Source organism: Columba livia, chromosome 2, assembly GCF_036013475.1.
Source record: "Columba livia isolate bColLiv1 breed racing homer chromosome 2, bColLiv1.pat.W.v2, whole genome shotgun sequence".
Classification (NCBI taxonomy): domain Eukaryota; kingdom Metazoa; phylum Chordata; class Aves; order Columbiformes; family Columbidae; genus Columba; species Columba livia.
The window spans coordinates 92,907,066-92,928,679 of NC_088603.1; the positions used below are offsets into that span (position 1 = coordinate 92,907,066).

General features: G+C 43.2%; 1 long non-coding RNA gene across 1 annotated transcript; it reads right to left on the reverse strand.

Moving 5' to 3' along the window:
- Nucleotides 1-3,884: 3,884 nt before the first annotated feature.
- Nucleotides 3,885-20,933, reverse strand: LOC110361445 (uncharacterized). Its single transcript, XR_002418075.2, has 3 exons — nt 20,629-20,933; nt 11,556-11,720; nt 3,885-11,353 (listed from the first exon to the last, which is right to left on the reverse strand). It is a non-coding gene; the product is annotated as an uncharacterized LOC110361445 (long non-coding RNA).
- Between the last annotated feature and the right edge of the window lie 681 nt (nt 20,934-21,614).

Here is a 21,614-nt window from a genome sequence, read left to right on the forward strand (position 1 = left end):
TGTGGAAGGTTGGCAAATGGTAATAATAAAATAATCACTTACAGCGAGGAGTCTCTTCCACTACTTTCTGCACCCTTTACGGGACATTTTACAGGCTGGGGAAATGAAGGTCAAGTTTGTGTTTCCAGCCTGCTAGTACATCCCCCTGCCTTGAAAGGCAACTCAGCAAAATTCAAGTAACAAACTCGTGGTCACCAGTTTCCCATCTGAGCCACACTTCCCTGCTGAGAAATGATGCACTCTGGTCAGCAAACCCATTTGTCAGTGGTGAGTGACTCAAGATAATGTTTGTCACAGGCACAACTCTCCCTTTTCATCTCCAGCTTCTGGGCAGAAATATTAATCTCTCCTCTCTTCCCTTGACTGCTTCAAGACCTTTTCTCAGCTATTCACCTTTAATATCTCTGTTTTGCCAGAATAGGACATGAAAACCCAAACAGTACTGAACAGGAAGCATTTATACTCCCACTGCAATGACAGCTCAAAAAACAATCAGATCTGTTACATTGACCATGATCACATCAATCAATGATTTTATCAATTTATGACATTCCTTGTCTTGAGCTGCAATACATACCGTCCCGGGAAGCTAGTATTCAACTTTTTATTCCCACACTGGGGACTAAAAATGGTCCTGAATGGCAAATTCAGATGCAGATCCCCAGCTCCCCAACTGGTTGAAGGGGTTTGATTTCCAAGTTCTGGTTCAATCATCTCTCCTGTACAGTGCGAGACTACAGTCAACAGGTTGCTAACAGCCACTCTGCTTTCTATACAGTACACAGAAATCTTCCCCGCTGCCTCTCCCCAAGAAAGTGAGAAGGAAAAATCAATGTGATATTTTATCTATACTGCCAGAAAACTCACTACAAACACACACCACAAATAACCAAGCAAAGTAAAGACAGAGAGAGAGAACTTAACAGCAACAGAGAAACCCACGTGCAATTTAGTGCAGTCTATGCTCCCATTTCCGTCTGCAGCACAAACCAACACACCTACACCTTGGTCTGGTCATATTTCCTCGTGAAAAGTGCTTTCTTTTAGAAAAAACAACCCTTTTTCTTCTCATCCTTCTCTCCTGTTGTATTTACCTTTCTCTTGATTTTCTGTGCACTCATCTGCATTAATTTCTGTCCCTGATCTGCCTTTTTTTTAAAAAAAATATCAACCTCTGAGCCTACACATATCTGTTAATCTAATCCATCTTTCAACAATTTCTGAGCCATCTCTTCAGCCTATGCAGCCAGGGATTTTAGCCAGGCTTATATCATTTTTATGTGCATTGCTGCCACCCGCTGTCACAAGGTCACCCTTGGAAATGATACTATGCCTCAGTGGGTACTTTTTCACCTAATAAAATATACAGCACACTGTATATCAATCATATTGTCTGGGGACCAAATACTGAGCAGTCAAAGAGGGGTAAATGCTTCCCTCTGGATCAATTTTTGACTGCATAGCAAGGGTAACCTCTTTGCCAATGAAAGGAAGAGAAAGTCCAGCATTAGACTACAGGGAGCCTCTTGATTAATTTTGGAAGCACAGTTCCTCTTCGCTCTCACGTGTTCAAGAAATCAAACTCTAAGAGGTTCTGAACAAGGTGTGTGATAGATCCAACCATCTGAGCAAATTTTACCATCATCACTCAGTAGCTATTAGGTCCATCAGCAGCCCTTGCACACAGGGCAGTGTTTGGATGAACCCCTGCAGGGTTTGGAGGTGGTGGTTGCTGAGCTCAGATGGGAAAACTCACTGAGTAGCACGTACCTGGCGAGACAGCCCATCCGAGCGAAGTGCTTGGCATTTTGGAGCTCCTGCCACACAACTCTGGAGCTGGTCCCTATTGTACCACCAGCTACAGGCAACCTTGCTTTAGCCACTCTGTTGGCTGCAGAAATGCACTGGACACAAATAAAGACATCTGGTATAACACAGAATCATAGAATAGTCTGGGTTGGAAGGAACCTTCAAAAATCCAACCCCCCTGCAATAAGCAGGGACATCTTTAACTAGATCAGGTTGCTCAGATCCCTGTCCAGCCTGGCCTGGAATGTTTCGAGGGATGGGGCATCTACCACCTCTCTGGGCAACCTGTTCCAGTGTGTTACCAGCCTCATTGTAAAAACTTTCTTCCTCATGTCTAGTTTAGATCTGGATGTACAGTCAGGTTTTCTGATGACCTTCTTTTCCCCTAAATTAATGGCTGTCTCTCTTTTCTTTCTTTTTGGTTGTAATGCAGCTCTAAAAGCCATTATGACAGAAAAGAAAGAAAGCCAAAAAACTGTACCTCCCAATTTGTATAAATCACAGTGGTACAAAATCTTTTAGGGCGACAGAATTAAAAAAAAGAAAAAAAAAAGTACATATCTGTGTGGCACTTTTGGTTCAAGCTTAAGTCAAGAGCCACACCACAAGGACAAAACAAGAATGGAGCTTTTGCTGTCACCTCTCATGGCATCACACCACAGCCCACATCAGTATCAGGACTGGGCAAGCCTGACTATGTGGTGCATCAGATGAGCAGGTACAAGCCCAATCCATGGGTCCCACAGAGCTCACCCATACCTAGGCAACTATTTGTGCTAACAGAGCACATACTAGACTCGAATCACCTTTCCAGCTGGACATGCAGCCTAGACTCTGGTTGTGGGTGTCAAGGGCTCTGCTTGCCTGTGTGTGCCCAGACCTATTCAGCATCTACCCTGACCTGCCCAGCCCTGCATACACACTGCTAAGTCAAGAGCAGCCAGGAGTCCACAAGTCACACAAGACTTTTCTCTCTCTCCCTCTAGCTGCCACCTTGCCTCCCCTATTACTTCCATACTCCAGGAAAGTAATGAGCTCCCTACATCCCAGAGCCAGCAGAATTAATTTACCCCCTTCCCAGCAGTACAAGTGACTGCTAACAGCATGAGATGTTTCTCACAAGCATTGCCAGCCAGTTCCATGCTGCTTTAAATAAAACACTTCCATTAATGCTACAGGTGGGCTTCCACTACCAAGTCAGACTCTGGATTAGAACATGATTCAAGTTTGGGAGCAGCTTGTAACAAAGTTGGGCCTGAAATAATATGTCTTTTACCTAACTGGACACAAATCCCTTCATTTAAGGGAGAGAAAAGGCCTTTACAAGTAGGGAAGCTAGGTCCAGGCTCCTTATAGCACAACTGCTTTGCAGTCAAACCCAGGAATCTCACTAGCTCGATGTTGCTGAGGACCTTAGTGTCCAATAAAGGTCTCTAAAGGGTACATACAGACCCTTCTCTTGGCTCCATAGGGCAGCAGCCTGATGAAGGCTGCAAAATCACTGCCTTGAGCTCAGTCAGTAGCAGGTCTTTGTTTTTCTAGGATGGCAAAATTCAATCCTGCGAAGTTCCTTCCTCCCTGCTTGGCCCCAGCAATGGTGCTCATGGTGCTCAGCCAAAAGTTGCCGATCTCCAGCACTGCTGGCTACCAAGGATGAAGGAGGATGTTCAGCCCTTCCTTTCAGCTGGCAAGAGGGGCCACACAGCAGAGCAGCAGATGAGAGGGCAGGGAACGAGTGCCAGAGACTAGATGTGCTCCTGCTTACCACACTTCTCGTTTAGCAGCCTGTGCATCCTGAGGGACCCATTTCTCCTTTCTTTCCTTCCACCACCAGAAGCCACACACAGACAACATCCAAGGGCTGGGTACATGGAGGTGCTGGAGAGGTTCCTCTTCCTCAGGCTCTTGGTCTGGATGAGATCAAGGATGTGGTGCAGGTCTAAGAGGGAAACTGAATGAGCAGCAGATATTTCTCTTAGATGAGGTGCTAATAAAAAGGATACAGACAACAAAAAGACATTTCTGTGCACTGAAAATAATTAATAACCTGACCTACTAGTCAGGCACAGCAGGGATCAGCTCCAGGTGACAGTACCTTTTTGCATGTTTCTGGCACAAAGCACAAGTGATGATGAAAGAAAGAAAGCAAACAAAAAAGCCAGGATTTCTTTAGCCAGGTGCTCAGGCAAATAAGTCAGCATAATGCTTCAAATTCACCTCATGCAGACATAAATTCTCTTCTGAGGTCAGGGTTAGACGGTTCCCATCTCACCACTGTTCCCCTCCAAATAATTACTTGAGTTTATTCAATAGATTTTCTGTGAAAGACTTAGAGATATAAACAGTTTGGGGTAAAGAACACAGATAAATTTGCAAAGCAGCATGTCAATCCACAGTGGTATTATAAGCTTTTATTAATACAAACAAATCATTTATTCCTCCTCGCCCAGATGTCACAAGACATGAACTAAAGAAATGGCACAGGACAAGGCAAGTTCCTTCTGGAATTTTATCAGTGTGTATTGAGCACTGATGATTGCTAAGTTCAGTACCTTATGCAAGTCGTTGGCCATCAGTCTCTTTCCAGTGTACAACTCTCCTCTGGCACCTACATTGTGGATCTGTGTCCCTGAGTTGCAGCTCTCCTCTCTGCTTTCTCTCCTGTAACCTGAAGCAAGAAGGCTTGGGACCCTAAATCAACATCTCCCTGTTTTTCTCTCTTGCACCAAATCTTATTCTGTCACCCTCTCCATCATGTCACTTAAAGTGACTGCAGAGATTGGCTTGTCCAGGCATTAGCCAGCACAAATATGTAGACGGAAAGAGGCTATGACCTGTAGGCCACGGTGAGAGTTACACTGTGTGTCTTTCTCCAAGGGCAGGAGAAATCACTGTGAACTGCATGTAGATGAAACATTTGCTAGTATTACAACTGCATTTTAAACCTCCTGCTTCTCCCTTAAAAATATCAGGGACGCCCTTTGTATCCCTCCCGTACTGCCCCCCTAGAAGCACTTACAAAGTAAAATCGAAGATGCCTGGATAACATCAAGTCTTACTTCAGGTCTGCCAGACTACAGGAGAGGAGCCGGACCTGGATTCACAGCTTTTTGGGAATGCGACATTATCCGCATGGTTCTGGGCACTCAGGGGTAAATTTTCCTCATTTTCTCCTGCTGGATATAAATTCCACAAAGGCTAAAACATTCAATGAGCCAGATCAGTTGTCATCTGGTGAGGGCACTCGGCTCAGAGGAGAAACCCTTATGTTCCAGACTTCGTTCCAATAAACATTAAACTGCTTTATAGACACTGGAAACTATTAAGAGGAGAGATGGCATTTCTCCATCCCAGGATACTGCCTGATTCATGGTGCTTGCTGGAGGAGTCTCCAGGGACATGAGGGTGCAAATGACCTCCCATGAATGATGAGGTTAAGCTGGGTTCTCCAAGTGCTCCAGCACCCTAGAGGAGGTAACTTCATGTTTAGTTTTATGTGCTAAGAGGCAACCATAATCCACAACAACCTGTGAGATGTGCCTGAACACAGCATTTGCTGCATTTGCCTTGCTTTTGCCAAGAGATGCTCAGAATAGAAATAAAATTAAATGATTTGAATAGAGGCATTCTTCTCTTCCAATCTATAATCAACGGGTTTGAGTTCAACAGGAGTACAACAAAACATTGTCATTCTGGACTGGATCAAACTGGTTTTTACTTTCTTCCCACCCCAAAGTAAAAGCCTCACTATTCACTCAGGGGAGGGAATGTCTCCTGCAGAGGCAGCATCCCCACTAGCTTTTGTAAAAATGCAATGTAGAATATGGTGCACTATGGATACTTAAGCAAACCAGACAAGATTCCTGAACAAAATAGATGTAAATTTGTGTGTGTGTGTGAAAATGAAGATATTTTCACAGTAACACGTTAACTTCAAATAAGTTTGGGAGAGAGGGAACTTGGATGGGGAAGCGGGGTGGGGGAAGTTCCAAGTACCTAATTTTCTTCAGGTGGTATTTAAATAGATCATTTTGGCTTCATCAGATTATTGGGCTACATTTTGCTTGTTGTCATATTTTAAAATTGTGCATATTCATTTTATAAAACCTTATGCGATTTTGATGTTTTGACATGACCAAAAAAAGAAGAAAAATAATAATGAAGCAAACTGAGATGATCAGAACTCACGAGTATTTCTGAACTGTTTTTTCTTTAATTTTCTTTCCACAGAAATAGGCATATCTTTCTACTTTTCTTTCCAACTTGAAACAGGAGAATTTTTGAACTCTTTCCCGATAGATAGGATTTGCATAATCCATAATGTTCTGATAGAAGTGTGGCACTAATGCTCTTCATCTTTATGACATGCTCTAACTATCAGAGCAACGAAAAACGATCTTTTGGGCAGATTGATGGCTAGAAGAAACGCTTGCAGACAAGGCAGAGTTCTGTGCAAGCACTGTTCCATGCCCTCTGACAAGAAGGATGCACCTCTGGGCAGCTGGAAAACATCTCCATGAATTCCTGTGGCAGCTTCTGGCCCTGTGGCAAAGCTCAGCCGCTCACTCAGGCAACTTCTCACGTCCCACAGGAGTGACTCCAGTGAGCAGCTCTCACCACCACTAGCCCTCCTATGCAAGGGAAAGCCCACACCATTCATATGAAAGAGGAAGCCTCACTGTAAGGCATATTTTAAAAAGGAGCTGTATGATGGGGTGATCTTTTGGTTGCTATTTCATCATCCCCCAATAAATGCCCAAACCCAATGAGTTTCCATACATTTGACAACAGCCTTGGCTCTAGCCTTGCTGTGCAGTTATACTTTCTTCATCCCCAGAAAGATAGGACCCCATGTTATGACATCACTGATTACAGACAAAATGCTTTTCAAGGTTTTGCTTCTTAAAGCACATTAGTCACTTGCCCAGCCCTTGGCTTCCAGTGGAGGTTCCTCCTGAAGGCCAGCCTGGGATCTTCTGAGATCTGCCTAAAAACAAAATAAAACTAAACCACTGCTATGTTGACAGGTTGGCAGGAGCATCTCCCATTTGACATGATTTTCAGCTAAGGCACAGGAATAGGTGCCCAGGCAGACTCCCCACCCCAAATAAGCAAGAGGTGGAGTATTTGTGCAGATGGGGAAAATGCAGCTCTCAGGTGATCTAATCCCCAGAGTGGACACACAGTTTACAAAGAGGCTCTGGAGCCTCTGTCTCCTCTAGGCCAACTGCACCCAGTGCCACTCTGCCCAGCCACCCCTTGATTTTAAGGCAGAAGTTATTTTCAGACAAAATCCACTACAATTGATTTTGTGTCAGTACTGGAGGCATAGCAGGAGGGTGCGTGGTTCTGCTTTGCTTTTCTTCCTAAGAACAGACTGAGTCTCTAAAATAATCTACAAATGGCAATGATAATGATGATGTATGTAGGGAAGAGTAATCTATGCCCAGTGATGAGACATGAACTGAGAATGCAGCTGTACTTGCCTCATTTTTATATTGTTTTCAACTTCCCTCTTGACTGCCTCTATGATACTGCTTGTGAAAACACATAACCAGGCACATGAGTTGATGTTCAAAATGTTGGAATAGATTCTGGGAAAGCGATAGTGTGCAGCTGAGACATCTGGCAGAGCAAGAAGAGGTCTAAATAGGAGAGGGGGGAAAAAAATAAAAGAAGAAGGGGAAAAAGTGAATGGCTAAGAAAGAAAACCTCGTCATTTTAAGTAGCCAGCAAACACAGAGCTGGAAAACCAAACCATCAAATACAAGAGGGGATTTGTGGAGAGTACGAAGTTCCAAAATATTCACTGAGAAGACAATCACTCTTAATTTCATAAGGTGAAACAGGGACTGATTTACACCTAAACTGGAAAAGTTGCATGCAAAGGGCCTCCAGTTTCCTCTAAAAATGAATTTTATGTCCCTATTTACATTTTCATTATTTATGGAGTTTTTCGGATAATCTTTCCTGCTGGGAAGGAGATGACCACAGCCCAACATCTGTTTACCTTTGTTTATAGCTGGGAACAGAGCCACGTATTTGTTCTGCTTCAACGAGAAGGCACACTGATTTGATTATTGCTTTCTAACATGCAAAAAGGTTGTTGCTAAGAGTCTCACTTAGGAAAGAAATGATGTAAAGCTGGTTTTAGCAAGTTATGGCAAAGGTGGGGTTCAGAAAGCTAATGGCCAAGATGATTCTTTTACCCTCAGGTCCCTAGGATGCTACTGCTGAGCTTGGCCAGCCAAGATGAGACCAGGGCTGGCCCAGTTGCAGTGAGTAAGGCTCCAGGTCTCACCCCTGCAAAAAAGTCTGCCCTGATTTCAGCAGAGATGGTACCTGCACACATCACTCAACTCTCTCTGTGGTATCACAGTGCTGTGGGGGTGCTCCAGAGGTATGGAGGTAGGTAGGGCTTCTGCTTGGCGTATCCAGAAGAGCTGTGGGCAAGATTTTCCAGTGTAAACAGTTCCCTTCAGAACTGGCACAGGCGGGTGTAGGCAACTTCTGATGGTGGGCCTTTCAGTTTGTCCTTGTCCTTAAATACAAGTCTCTTCTCTATATTATCCAGTCAGTCACATGCTGTCCTTGTTCTTTCAGGCCTGTTTCTGTCATCGCAATTTGTGTGGGGAGGTTTCTGCTCCTGAAGGAAGCACAATGGCATTCCCAGGAGTGACCTCAAATTGAAGCTGAGAAATTACACTGGGATTTCTTTAGTCTTAAGGAAAGTATATGTTCTTTCCTAAGATGTCTGGGAAGTGATGCAGCCTTTCCAGTGGAGGCTTCTTCAAATAATCAGGAGAGAGGAGAGAAATTTTAAGCAGTCTCAGTTCAGTTATGATCTGTTACACTCTTACACTGCCAGGACGAGCAATAGATCAAAACCTGCTAGTTTGTCAGAAACCCTCTGACAGGACTTCTTGTAAAAGCCCCTGATTACACTGAGAAGCGGAGGCACTGATCCACGTCCCGCTGCTGGGGTTGACCAATTCTCCTCTGCTCCCCTTCCTCCTTGTCTTACCCACCTTCCACCCAGCCATGTTTTTACTGCAGCCCCTGTGAAGGTCAGGCACATAACAGCAATTTACCTGAGGAGGAAATGCTGCACTGGGAAAGGACAGGTACCCCCAGACCAGAGCAATTCAAAAACATCAAAGCTTAGTTCAGCTCTAATGACAATTTTTTCTGATGACCAGGTGGCTATGGCTAATTTGCTTTACCTTTGTTTATCTTTGCATGATGCAGGACTAATTTTACATAGATCACAGCAACAAGCAGTTTTTCTATAATACAAAGAATGGGATATTTACAACTCTTACGCAATGATGCAATAGAGAAGAAAGGGCCTGTTAGACGTGGAGACACAGGAGATGGTGTAGAAGATCACAGGCATGGGGTGACAGTACAAGGGCACAGACTGGCCCTGGAGACCCCACAGCTATAAACAGCTCACCAACAGTCAGATAAAGAAATACAGACCTGGAGCTGGAGAAAACTGCTTCTAGGGGTAAGGACAAGAACAAAAGACACAGCATCTAATGTACATAAAAGAGAGCATAAATAGTAAATTTCAGTGTAATATGGAGTTGCAGACAATGAAAGAAGAGCAAGGTCTAAAAGGATGTTAAAGGCAAAATGACAAACCAAATGTGGGGGGAAAGAAAGAGGGAAGGAAAGAGAAGTGAGGAAGAAGAAACCATCAGCACCATGCTCCACTCAGTGAAGGACTCCAGATGCCTATGAGTGATCCTGACACCTCCTCCACCATGACCAGACTGGAGCTACCAACCTTGGGCCCAGAGGACAGTTGCAGAGTTAGCATAGCACCAAGGAAAAGGTGTGGAAACTAAGAAGATATGTAAATAACAACTTTAATTCTTATTACTGAGTCACTCTCTCTATAGAAGTATTCCTTCTTTTTCTGTAACCAGATCAGAACTAATTCTTGTATTAGACTGTTCAGATTTCAATTACACTAATAATAAATTCTTGCCTTATCTACAAGGTGTGTTTGCTTTTCTTCCACAAAAATCATTTGAGTGTAATTAGAAGGAGTGAGAATCACATCCTAGACTTGGTCCTCACAGGGAGGGAAGGCAGCCGAGAAAGCCCTGCCAAGCCAATGCACCAAAACCAACGTGCACTTCACTGGCAGCTTGAGCTTTAGAAAGCCATAGGGCAAGGAGGGAAAGAGAAATGAGTAAAAAGAAGTCTTGAGCTCAGAGCAACAGCCACCACGATTGTAGTACAAGCATACCTGTGGATATGCCTTGGCACCATGCAACTAGCACTGGGCAAACAATTGTTTTGTTTCTCTCATGATTTAAATCATCAAAACTTGGTGTTGAAATGCTGTACAAACTAAAAACATTGATGCTTTTCTGGAAAAAAAAAAAAAAAGTTTTTAGACACTTGAAAAATTCTCAGATTTTGTAAAATCTGACCTAAGTTCATAAAGTAGCTTTGGTTGAACTGAGCCAAAAAGCTGAAAATAACTGCTCACTGAAAAAAACTCTAATATATTAGTCAAAGACAAGGATAAGACAATTGAAGGGATACTATGCAAGAAGCACGAGTTTAAAAGTCTACAGAGCTTAACATAGCTGGGGGTATCCCAAATCCCCCAGTCTGAGGATCTGGGAATGCAAGGGGAGTTGTTGTTTTGGGTTTTTTTGTTTGTTTAGAGAAAGGAGACACTTTTTTCTTTTTTAACTAGGTGATAAAGAGCTCATGAGTTCCTCTAGGACACTATCCTAGAGCCTTACACAGGCAACTCTGAACACTAAATGTGCATATGCATTAATTCATGGGGAAAATGGCCAAAAGACCCCTTTATTAAATACACAGAATTAAATACATGGACTAATAAATACATTATTAGAGATGCAGAAAATACATCTGACAACAAAAATGGTTGGAGAGTATTTGGGGGAAATACCACATACGCTTGTCCTTTACCATTGGCTAGTCATCCACCTGAGGTCATTACCTCATCACAGGAGATGGAGCTCCTTGCTTCGGCCTGACCTTGGACATCCACCTTTACATTGCATGCAACATCTTGAGCAGACTGGAAAGAACTGTTACACCATCTCACTGAGATGATGTGCAAGAAATAAAGCCATACAGCAAATCTGTAGTAAATTTGGATTACAAATGTCATGTCCAAAGCCTACCCAAGGATCAGGTTATCTTTCCTCTCAATGAAGCACACAAAATGGATTTTAGGAAAGGAGAGTCTCCAGAAACACAAAACCTCAAGAGGCACCAAAATTCTTAATGAGAGTGAGCCAAGCATCCCTCTTAGAGCAATCCCACTGCAGTTTGTCTGCTCAAAGGTATTTACAGCCAGCCCCACGTCTTTGCATACCAGTTGCTCCTGCTCCTTCAGGCGTTTAGTCACTTGTCTGCTCTCCAAGTTCTATTTATTACTGATTCGTTCCCAAGGTGATTCAATTAAGAAGTCAGAGAAGCAGCCACATTGCTCACAAGGCAGTAAAGAATTTCTTTTATGGTATAGTGTGCCATGTGTTCTTCTTTCCTATATGTAAAGGGAATAATAGGATGCAGTAAACTGCACTAAGCAATAAACATCTGTTACAATTATTTAAATTCCTCAGACTGGTTTCATTGTTTAACTGCTTGCAAAGAAAGCCATTTAATGCCCTTATATATTTTTCCCTGCCAGGAATGCTATCCTTTAAATGTAAGATAAAACATTTTAAAATGCAAACATTTCTTACAATCCTGCATTAAAACTGCCTTGCTGTAATATATATTCTGGCTTCAGGTTTCCTGTATTCAGCATCACTCCCTCCTGCAGAAGCACACAACTCCATGGCCTCAACTAGTACAGTAGTGGGGTGGTGGGGGGTGGTCATCCTTGCTTTCTCATCACCCCTTATTCCCTGCAAAATAAAGAGAAATAACTTATCATTGTAATAAACCACAGCTGGACAAAGGTAACGCTTACAGTGAAAACTACACAAAATTAAAAATAAGACAATGCCATCCTTTGGTGATGACTCAATAGGTTTCATGCTCAGCAAACCTACCCCAGTGAAATAATCCCTGGGTATCACAGAGGCTTCAAAAGCTGGGGAGAGAGCAGTGCTGCCAACCAATACATCAGCTATGAAACTGTCAGTTGTCCCTTACACTGCAGCTGGCTCTGGGAGCTCTGCAGGTCCAAAAGCAGGGGAGGGGGCACTGCAAGTGCCAGGTCACTGGTGTCAGATAAACCTGGGGCAAACGCATGATGCTGGCCCACGCGGGCTGTTCCAGAGAGCACAGAGGTGACAAGAGAAATGGGGTTAAAGAGGAGATGGGTGTCAGGAAGAGGAGGGCATCGTTTTGTCTAGTGAGCTGTGTCTGTTTTAAAGTAAGATGTGTGCTTTTAAGGCGGTGTTAAGCTTCTGTTATAGAAGTTATTACCATGCCATTACATACACAACTACATCTGAAAAGCCACCTATTAAAGCAGAAACTCAGTGACTAAGAAATATCAGAGCTAAAACCACCCACACAGCTTCTTTACTTTGGCTTCAAGTTAAAATACAGCCTTTAATTACATGATTGTAGACTATATTTTTATACAAAGCCTCTGTCTTCCTCAGTGAGCAGCTAAATATTTCTATTTATTTTTACTCTGCTACTATAATATGTATCCCTTATCCTTATTTACTTTACATCATCTAAATCCTGCCTCAAATGCAACTGGTGTTTTCCTCCCACCTGTTCTCACTGTAGCATCTTATACACCAAAAATACCAAGAATTCCTTAAGGCTTGGTTAGGATACCTAGGAATTACTTTCCTCATTTTACAAACAGAGGACCAAGAGATGGGGAAACTTAAGTATAGGCCTACCAGAAGTATCTGCAAATTTTTAATAATGAGGTTGATACCTTCATTTTCCAGAGTACTGAGCTTTTTCACAGCTCATCATCTAGACAAAGCTCCCACCATCTTCCTCTGCAGTTAGCTCCTCTATTTTAAAAAGAAAAAAAAAAAAAAGCCCATCTGCCTTACCTTGGACATGTAGAAAACAAGAATCATGCACTTTGTGGTCAACTCTTCAGTTTAAGGGATAGAAACCAAGTTTGTGGCTGAGCAAGATACAGAACCTAGTTCTCCACAAAGGCATCAGGCCTCCCCTCTGAGACCATTTTATGACTTTATGCAGTATTCTGCCTCATCCATTATGCATTTCCAAGCAAAGCCAAAGTCCTCCAAACAAAAAGTGCCTTCCCTACACAGACTGGTTCCGATTCATTAGTTTCTTCTGCTGTTCTCTTGGGCACCTACTGAGGCAGCCATCTGCAGAAATAATATTTTAATTAAAGTCTACATTACTGTGCATACAAAGGACCAAGTTACAGTTATATTATATTGCTCTATTCTAACTCCTGGGAGTTAATATTTGAGCCCAAAACATTTTTCCCATCCTGGTTTGTGCACAGGTAGGAGGAGATCCTCAGGTTTTTATAGAGACAGAAAGCAGGAACCTGGCTATGCAGAAATGGCCCCTTGGCCTGCATGAAGTTGCTCTGAACAGAAAGGATTTGGTACCAGAGCTAAGGGGGCACCTCTGCCACTTAACAGTGAATATATGACATGATGTGTAACAAGAAGGAAGGCACCCATACACAGAAGTTGGCAGCGGATTTGAGTTGTGTTTGCTGTCAACCACAAGTCCGAGCAATAAATGCCTCCCATGCTCAGGAAAGAAGGCATACGCTTATGTACATGGTTAAATGTATGCATCAATAATTTTAAAGTGCACTAAAGAAACCACAATGGTGGGCAGCATAGCTACATCTTTAATTACTAGATGATCAACCACATGGCCCTGGTGTTGCTGTGACTTTCTCTCCAGATTCGGCACTGTTGTAACTCTCACTACTCTTCAATAACATAGCTCCAATCCCTGCAGAAGACCTCTTCCTCAACCATCAACCTGTTGGCTTACTTTCTCTATCGGGAATATTTCATGGGAGAGGGTGGTGCCATCTGAAACATGCAGAAGAGAAAACTAGTGAAAAAAAGTTCTCCTGCTTTGCTTGACTTTTCTAACAACTTTTAACACTGAATAAATTATCCAGAAGAAAAACAAACAGAACAATTCAGGTTTGTTTGTTTGTTTGTTTGAAGAAAAAAAGCAAAATAAATACTTAAATTGTTCTTTGATCTGCAGAAATAATGAAACTCTTTTCTGTGGATTTGTGACGTGCCTCAAACTCTCTTCTCCTCCTAGATGCAATAACTCCTACTGTCTACTCTCGTTTGTCTTCAACAGAAACAAGAAAGGGAAAAAATCTGTAGCAGCCAATTTGAAAACACTTGTAAGCAAGTTGGCCAGACAACATGCAGACTGAGGCACTGCCAATTGCCAAACAGAGTCAGGAAGATCTGACACTTTTGTGTATTTTTCTCATTGGCTTTCCTTGGACCATCAGCAGGGACTTTGCTTTTTGGGGACTTTTATGTCCCTTTCAAACGAGATTGAAACCAGCCAACAGAAAGGACAGTTGATCAGAGACATATCACATAAGCCTTGGGAGATCTGGGCAGTTGAGTACCCAGAATCATTCCTTTGATTCAACACTCTATGTGGGTATCCACACAGCTTAGTTGGGGAAGTGCTGATATTGCATATATTAATGTCATGTAAAATTGATAAACCTAGGTTAATTCTCTTGTCTCCTCTCTTATAAGCTTAGCTCAGCATAACATGCTTGAAAACACAATCCCCTAATGCTGGGTTTGTGCTATAATTGGAACTTGAATTTGAGACAACAGACCTTTTTCAGCAAGGCAGTCCTCAAACATTTTGGTTGAACTTGGCACAGGCCCTTTTGCAGTTCCACATCTAAATATGCGCAGAGGACACAGCATCACTGTCTAGTCTGGCTGCCTCTGCATCTCTCCTATGCACCAGCCTTTTCTTCTTTGCTTAATGGACCTCATGCTTTTTAGCCCAACCCTAAGAAGTCTTGGACTTTCAAGGGGAAGAGACTAAAATAGTCTCCCTGTGCATTGCAGGACCTTGGCAGCCATGCAACAGCCATAATCAGAGCTTGTCTGCTGGTGTAATCAATACCCCAAAAGTGCACATTAGAGACAGATTCAAATCAGAGGGAAAATAACCTACCAAACAAAGCAAACTCTGTGAAAGCTACTGCTTTTGAAAACACAGAGGAACTACTGCTGTGCTCCCCATCTGGCAGAAAATATGAATCAATAGATATTCAATTTGCCCTGAAAAAGGAAAGAGAAAGGCTTCCAGCATGAACATGTCTATTATTTCATCAGCTGTTCTGTTTGCACATTTCAGACGGAAACTTGGCCAGAACAGTCTGGGAAGCTCTGAGTACTGTCCATTTTGCTGGAGTGCAATTAGGCACAAAAATAAATAAATAAATAAATAAATAAATCAACAAGACAACAACAAACCTTACTGACAAAGCAGGATCCTAGTTAGCTAATTAAATCAGGTTGCCACGTTTAGAATAGCTGCAGCCCCCAAAATGAGCAAAACCTCATTCAGACAGACAGAGGCTCTAGACCAAATGTTGTTTTTCTTTCCCATCTGTTAAAAATAAAACCTGCAGAATGGCATGCCAGTTTATCAAAGTCCATCCCACCAGAATATTAAACAGTGTATCATATTTGATATCTATCTGCCTATAAACACTGTTTAACATTTTGCATGCTTTTGTGCTTTTTCTGCTATTGGAAGAATTCTGACTCTGCAGTCTTATTACCTTTTTGCAAAAATTATCTTTGCTACTACTGAACAAACAGAGAGCTCTATATCTTTTAAGCAATATGATCTCTGCCCCTAGTTGTAATACAGTTGAGGTTTCATGGATATGGTTAAACTGACCATGAAAAGAGGGAAAGAAGGGTAAAAGCAAAATAAAGCAAGTCACATCATACTGTGCAGAGAGCAAAACAGCTTTGTCTAGATATTCACTGGGACAAAAGGGGAGAAAAAACAGAGCAGGGTACACCCCACTGGAAAACAAAACAAACGTGAATTCTGGAAGGATATGGAGAAGGAAGACATGGAGCATTTAGGGAAAGTGACTTGATTAGTCATGAAGCAACAGCAGAAGAGAGATGAGGAGAAAAAGCTAGGGACCCTGGAGTGTCAGCACACAGAGGTGGAAGTGATCTCAGAGTTTTGGTAGCAGCAGGGGTGTTTGATGGTGCCAGAGGTGGCCAAAGCACTGAGCAAATAAATGCCAGCTAAGCAAGAAACACAGAGGCTGTATCAATCAAAGCTGGAACTAGTGGTATTGTGAGCCACACAGGGGGCAGAAAGAGGGAGAGAAAGACACAGAGTGCAGAAACTTGGGAGGAAAAACAAAACATCTCAGTGAGTTTCAGTGATGGGTATAAAATGAGGAACCATTTGTGTTCAGCATGACTCAGTAATAGGGACAGTAGTAGATGTATCAGTGGCCATGAGGAGAGATGTCAGAGAAAAGTGGAGACACCATATCATCCCATGTTCAGCTTGCTTTGTGAAGTCCTGCTGGAGATGAAAAGAAATAGAGAGAAAAGAGAGGGATCCAGGCTAGAGAGTTATCAATACTTTAGCAGTACAGTCAGGGTGGGATTTGTGCAGGACCTCCACCAGATTAGCACTAATCACTGAAGGCTACTTTGCATTGAAACACAGCACATCCCTTGGAGGAGCCTGGCTTAATTGCCAGTTTTCCTACCGCATGATCATCTCCTCTAATGTTCTTTTAATTAATGTACTAATGGTTGTACCAAGAGAGCAAACAAACAGTTGCAATAAGGACCAAAGAGCCTATTTTCTTGCCTCGCACACCTCCAAAACCTCTGCACTAGAATTTCATATTTACACTATTGTAGCATTCTGGGTCATATACCACCCACAGATAATTCATGAGGTAAAAGCAAACTAATGACCTTCATTGAATTTTAATGAAAGTCAGTCATCTTACCTGAGCTCTTATTTCCTCCATCAGGCATGGGCTATCAAACACTGAAAGCTGGCTTGAAGCCTGTATTACACCTATAAATACTCAATCACAAGCATAAGATTCCCCACACTTCTTCATCCTGCCCAGAAAATACACACTGTATAAATTAGTTTAAAGAGATAGCTGGGTCAGGATTTCGATTAGAAGGAATAAAGAAGCCTAAAGTCAATGGCAACAAGAAAAAATTGCAGTCTGGGAGCAATGCAACAGGAAAGAAAAACAAAAGTCATGGGATTAAACTTTTGGGAATGTCTATGATTCCTCAGTCATTGACAAATTTAGGAGACTGAGTTTCTTTGTGAAGTCATTGAAGTTGGTCCCTCTAGATCACAGTCTTCCTCAGTGACACCATTTAGCCTCTGCAGACCAATGGCACCCATCCATTGAAATGCACACTGACTGGCGAGGGGCCACTCTTAAGAGAGAATTTGTCAGCTGGGACATGTACTGTGATCAGCCATTGCCAGCCTGGTTACTGCAGGTACATAACCCTCCAGAGATTACTTCTGAGAGGGGCTGTGAAAAGTACCTGAGGAAAACCAGTAAATTTAAACAGAAACCTGCACCTCCTGTGCAAAATGCGTGTGTTCTGCAAACTGAGGAAGGTGGTGAAGCACCACTGCAGGTCACAGACTGGTGCTGTCGACCTTGCCCAGTTAGGGATAAAGTCTTCCTGCAAGACTGGGGAGTGCAAGGGACCAGCATCTGAAGAACGAGCAGGGCAGCCAAACCAGGACCCTACACTGAGCCTCTCCCTTCCCCACCAGTGCAGGGCAAGAGGAAAGGATAGGGGGACTGATCTTCACTGACATACAGCTGGGACCATGATAGTACCTCGCTGCCCAGGGATGACCACCTCCCTTCTGGACCTCGCCAGGGAGGCATCGGGGTACTACTGTTGTTGGCACAGTGTGCTGCCATGCAGGGCAACCTGGGCCCAGCACACCGTCCCAGAGAGGAAGACTCAACTTCGGTCAGCAAGTACTCTCTGGGGGAGTTTGGTTTGGGTTTTTTTTATACGCGTAAGTGTTGAACTAGAGCCACACGCAGACAGATGAACTTCCCCAGGGCCCAGCAGCCACTGGTGCTGCTGGAGCCCACAGCCAGCCCCGCTCAGCGCAGGGTTCCCCAGCTGCCTCTGCAGGTGCAGAGGGTATATATCCAGGTCGAGTGGGTCTGCAGGTGCACCTCAGCCTCTGAACACTTGCCCCATGGTGTAACAAACCACCCTCGGAGAGTGTCCTGCTATCTTTCAGGGCTGAAGCATCTCAGAGCCTCCACAGGACAGCTGGAGGAAATTCACTGTGGTGTTTTAAACACCAATAACCATGTGCCCTCAAGACAGTTGAGACCCTCAACCTTCATTTTGGGCTGCATGGGCCTGAAGGCTCACCGTTTTTCATAACACTTCAAAGAACCTGTATAGGATTTTGCAAATGATACAGGGCCAGGAACAGGGTGAGTTGCCTCACAAATTACTTTTTGTCACTAGTTTTTATCAGGGTTTACATACACTGAGAAGGCACCACTGAATATCAGAAAAACAAACAAACAAACAAACAAACCCAAACAAGCAAGCTGTATTTAATATAGCAGCCTTCCCATTACCATCAATACCAATAAGAATGTACTTAAGAAGACCACTTCAAATAAGCATAACTTTCATGGTTCCTATGACAAGAAAAGTATAATGAAAGAACTGTCTGTCCCTGAGAGACAGAAGCAAAAGTTTGCAGGGATCTCCTTCCTTCTTGCTCTTCCACCTGGGAGGAGGCAGGGATAAAGAGCTGGGAGTATTCACAGCCATCTGGAAAGAAATTGGGTGAACCCATGGATTAGAGACAAGGTGACATTTGTTCAGCCTAGCCTAGTCCTGTGTCAGAAGCAGAGCACCCGCAGTTTTAAAAAAAAGCACTAGATGGGAGTACAACATCAAGCAAAGTCTGCTTGAGGAGCAGCAGGAAGGTTTTTCCAGACAGTGCAAGCGAGCAGTGATGCTGCTAAGGTGTGTCTTATTCTGATGTAGCTCCGGATTAGTCTAGGTTAACTTAAAATAAATGTGTCTGGAAGTGCTGTAATAAAGCTCAGCACACAGACAAATAAGCAGAGCTTCCTTGACATAGTGCAGAGAGTTGGCCATCTGTCCAACATAGAATTGCTATAATTAGAGGGAAATAGAGGGGCTACTTCATAGACTAAACATTTTCCTTCCTAACGTAATTGTCTAGGTGATGGTGGGTGGTGCTGATTCCCAGATGCAGGTAGTATCTATCCTTTAACTGGCAGTGGAAATTGCTGACCGGAAGTCACACACCTGGGCCAGGAGTCTATAAGCTCAGCAATATGTGATTTTTTGCAGGTTTTGCTTTAAAAGAAAAAACAGCATTTATGAAGCAGGGAGATGTTTAAATGCTTGCAGAATATTAGCAATGCAGCCTTCTCCTCTTCCTCTAAGACTATTACCAGGAGAGAGCAGTGTTTTCGCTACCTTTCAGAAATGACTAAATAAATTATTTTTTTAACAAACCCTTTCAATTCCCATTTGCAAAGAAAAGGATGAGCTCATCCCCCAGATATGTAAATGGTGTTTTGCAACACTCCCCCTCTCTTTCCCCCATCCTTTCTGCCAGTATTCAAGAGAAAGCTGCATTTCCCCAGTGAATGAGCATGTCACATACCATAGACATCATTACATTGAAAATCATACACCCTTGCTGAAAACAGAAAGTGCTGACAGGGAGACATTATTTCTTCTTTGATTTTTTTTTTCCCCCTTTCAAAAAAGCCTGACAATAAATTCAGGGCTGTTGATGTGACTTTAAGGTTGATGAGAAATACCCAGGACACAGAGGTTTGACAAGTAAGTCCCTCAAATCACAGTAGTTTAGCATTTCTCTTCATGTAGGTGCTCTTATCCAAGCACTGAAATCAATCAGGAACAAAACTCCACAATTTGTGCAAACCCTGTGCAGCTCATGATCCAGGAGGATAAAGCAAAAGGTCCTGTAGGTATTTCAGCTTCTTCAGCATTTTCCTCATCAGTTCAGAGCAGAAAGTGTCTTCCCTGGGGTGCAAGGTTAAGCAGGACATGTCATTAACTTTCCAGATAGAACCTCCCTGATAAAAGGCTCTCAGGTCCTACCAGCATGATGTGCAGCACTGTTCGGCTATCCAGAAACAGCCAGCCCCACTGATGCTTCCAGAGAGGAAGAACAACAGCAGGGTCACAAGTTTCATTCATGACTGACAAAGCTGGGTTGGGCATAAGCCATCTCAGGGGAAGAGGAGAATCATCTGTCTGGCCCATCACCCCCATTTTAAATCCTGGTGAGCAAAACACAAGGCTAATTATGGGAAGTATCTACAAAAAGTGGACAGAAATGTAGGCTGGGGAACAATGTTGTTACCTCACTGTGCACCAAGGCCCACACAGACCCATACTAAGACCCGCTGGGACCTATTTTCAGCCCTGCTTTAGGAAGACCCCAGCTTCAAGGGAAGTGAGGGACAATGACCATCTGCGGCCAAGTCAGGAAAAGGTTTCAGCAGGAATAAGCCAAGGCACATAAGTGCTCCTCACAGCCAGTTTGGAGCTGTTATCTGGTGCAGGCAGGGTGGAAGAGGGAAGGTCTTCAGCTGGCACAACGAAACAAGCATCAAATGCACCTCAGAAAAGGACAGACCACAACATTGCCTTCACACATTCATCTCCACAAGACTGGAGCCATGTGGGTGCTAAGGTTAATCTGTACTGTTGGAAGTATCGAGGTTGTGGAGGACTATTCCTCCTTCCCTACCTGTTGCCTTCACTGCTGCTTGTTCCTCTCTCTGCCAGTACATTCCCATATCTTCCTCTCCTTCTCCTTGCTGACACCTTTCTTCCTTTCTTGCACTTCGTCTCCTTCCCTGTTTATCCTCTTACAGCAGCCGTGGGTTGGCCTGGCAATGCCATGGTCCCTGGAGAGGACACCGAACTAGCACAGAGGCCCAGCAAATGACTGGATTAGCACGTGCCTGTAGCATCAACAGTGCTCTGTCTTCCCCTCTGCTGAAACAGAAGCAAATAAAAGCTATTTCAGGTGAAAGACAGCAGCTGCTTAACCAACAGTTCCTGTAGTATTTCATAACAGAAGCCACCTCCAAGACAAGCTGAAGGACAGTTTTGCTGCAAAGATTCTCCTACTCTCACAAGTAAACAATAGGCACATCAAGCAATCTGTCACTGAGAGGCAATATTGGACTAAGGGGTGTGTGGGGGGAGAATAAAGCAATAACTCACAGAAGACAGAATTAAAAACACAGTAATTAAATAAACCTTCAACATCACAATGACATACATCAGACAGGGCCAGTATGTTTTTATTAAATAAGGGCCAGACTTTCCCAAAGAGATGGGTGGTAGGTAATTCATTCTGTTTGTTTACTCAAAGTTCAATTTTGTTCTGCCAGTTTTAAATATTTAATTTCTCTGTGCATGAATGATGGGACATACTAACACAAAACAGTGACACTAAAAGCTTTAACCATTAACTGATGCTTTGCAGGGAGAAGGAGAATGCTACGCTGTATCTTGCATTATCATATAACATAGGAAATAGAGAGAAAAAGGCCTTTTCAATTCTCCAAAGCATGCAATTTGACAGTTATCAGCAGTCTTATCTTGCACAGAGATTAGAACCAGGCAAATAAATTAAAGCAGTGTAATCAATGAATGCATTCCTTTTTCCTGTTTGTGAATAGGGGAGGAAGGCTAGGGTAACACCAGGCAGTCAGGTTAATGAAT